We start from the raw sequence: 2,860 nt of genomic DNA, 5'->3' as shown, positions 1-2,860 counted from the left end.
GATTGAGACTGGGTGTGGTAGTGCATGCCTGTAATCCCAGCACTTGGGAGGCTGAAAACAGGATCACTATGAGTCTAATCTGTGTAGTGAGACCCTGTAGACCAAGTACTAAATAATTAAATACATTAAAAAGTTTTTTTAAATGAACATTTCTCTAAAGAAGATGCACAAAGGGCTAGCAAGTACATGAAAAATACTCCATGTCACTTACTGATTAACTGAGGAAACAAATCAAAGCTAAAATCCCCACTGGGGCCGTTACCACAATGAACATGTGTTTCATCAAGGCTGGTGAGAAATTGAAACTTCTGTTGGTAGGAATGGAAGGGTATAGCCACAAGGAAAAGTAATACGGTATGGCAGTTCCTCAAAAGATCAAAATAGCTTTACCATGGGATCCCGCAATTCCACTTCTGGGAATTTACCCAGAAGATTTAAAAGCAAGGCCTTGAAGAGACACTTGCATACTGGCAGTCACAGAGCTTATTCGCAAAGTGCAAAAAGTTGAAGTCTATTACCGAAACACAAGTCTATTACCAGATAAGCAGATAACAGCTTTGGTGCAGACACACAGTATTTTCAGCCTTTCAAAGGAAGCTCTAATGCACGCTACCATGTGGATGAACCAAATGATTTTTGACAGACCCATACCCTATGATGTCCCTTGTACACATGGAGTCTGTGTGTGTGTGTGTGTGTTAGGACCAGGTGTACAGGGATTGAACCTGGGTCCTTGTGTCTGCTCAAGCAGGCACTTTAATAGCAGGTGTTCTGCTGAGCTATCTGACCAGCCCTCTTTTTAAATTTTTAATATTTTAAAGAGAAAACAAAACTGGAAAAAATAACAGGAACTGAACAGAAGGCACTATAAGACAGTACAAAGTGTGCACAATTTCAGAACAAGAATGGAATATTATCAATGGCTATTATGTATTGTTATTGTGAAATTGTTGCTCAGACTACCAGTTATAGATAGACAAGATTAATCAAGCAATCAAACATTCACTCTTCTTCTCAACAAACCTTAGGTTTGTCCCCTGGTCCTTTTTACTTTTTGTTTTTCAATGTACTTGAAAGAGAGTATAGTCACAGTAGATGAGACATTAAAGACGGGCTGTATTTAAATGAGCAAGATGAAAGAGATTCAGCTGGGGCTGTTACGTTGCACACTGTTGTTCTCGATGTAGTTGCTCGGATTACAGATCTTAGTCTATAGAGTTCCACGCAATGAAAATTTTAAACATTAGCTGCTACTTTCAAAAAACTGATAAAATTTAGTAGTTCAATCTTCTCAGCTATCCTGTATATATACTTAATGATTTTCCCCCGTTTTCCTATCTTTTCTCCTTCCCTCATCTCCATCTTCTATTCCTGATGTTCAGTTTCTTTCTATTTTACAATATCTACTGTACCTTTCAGATTTTATTTGATCTAAGAAATGTGTACTGTAGTCCTTCACCCATTCCTTAATCATGTTAACTGTGGCTGAGCTGTAGATTTCTTTTTGGGGTGCGAGATATGGTTCAGTGGTAGAGTTTTTCTCCTGGTACGCAAGGCCCTGGATTTGAACCCCAGCACCGCCAAACAAAAAGCGAAGATGTTCATGTTCCAGTTGATTTTAGAAGTCTGCTGAGGATAATGCTGGTGCTTCCAAGTTACTCTCATAACTCATGGTATCATTATCCTTTTGGAAAATCATTGACAAAAACTACCAAGAATACTAAAACTACCAAGAGCTTTGCTCTTTTGAAAGAAGCAACTTCGTTTGGAATTCTGAAAGGAAGAGAATTTTATCATACAGCTTTTTCACCTGCTCCCAGAAATGGCCAGAAGAGGGAGCGCAAGAGCAGCATGAGCCCTTGGAACAGTGGAATGTGGGAATTTCTGCTGTGGTGCTAAAAAGGAGGGTGAACAGAGATACAAATCGGCCTTTGAGTTAAGGTTTGTGGATGGAGAGGAGTGCTGCAGAAGGGACCTAGGTGAAGAGGAAACATACTTCAGTGAGCTGTACTCCAGGTCTTTTTTCTTATAAAAATCATCACAACACAACTACTCTCTAGGACAAGGAGAGTTAGTTTAATTTCCTTTGCATGTTGCATTCTCTGGCTACTGTTGCAAATAACACACCGTTTCTGAATTTGGATCTTACTGCTGTTTTAATTTTTTTCCTATATTAAATCTCTTTCTGACTGGCTGTCTGTCTGTCCCTGAAATTGATCTCAGTATATTGTGCTTGCCAGATAGGCAATTTTGTGAGAGCTATATCCCTGTTCTCTGCAAAATCTTTCAAGTATAAGAGACTCGAGTTTTTTGGTTTTTTGACATGGGAAGTTGCTTTCAGAATAGGACCTAATTTATTTATTTATTTATTTATTTATTCTTTGGCGGAACCAGGGATTAAATTTAGGCTCTTTCACCTGCCAGGCAAGCGCTTATTCTACTGAGCCATCTCCCCAGCCCTAGGAGCTAATTTATAAATTATTTAAAATACACTCCTGTGCCTTGGACCTAGCAACCTTACACATGTCCATGATTTCAATGTCTGGTGACCTTTTGCCTTCTCCTTATCACTTCGTCTCATTGCCTGGGTACCTGGACTCCTGAGTTGTTTTCTGTGAATGGATATGTGCACCCGGGTGCATTTTGAGTGCTGGGACTCACCAAGGGTCAGAAGCTCTGAGGCCAGTGAGATAGCTCAGCATACTAATTGCTTGCTTAGGCAAGCCCAGGGACCAGGGTTCGATTCCTGGCACCACATGTGCCACTGGCCCTGCCCCTGGGTGTGCTGAGCTGGCTACAGAGTCTGGGCATGGTGATGCACACCTTTACTCCTAGTGCTGGGGAGGGCGAAAACAGGAAG

This window comes from Octodon degus, unplaced genomic scaffold (assembly GCF_000260255.1).
Source record: "Octodon degus isolate 3935 unplaced genomic scaffold, OctDeg1.0 scaffold00184, whole genome shotgun sequence".
In the NCBI taxonomy this organism is placed as follows: domain Eukaryota; kingdom Metazoa; phylum Chordata; class Mammalia; order Rodentia; family Octodontidae; genus Octodon; species Octodon degus.
This window is presented reverse-complemented; position numbering follows the sequence as displayed.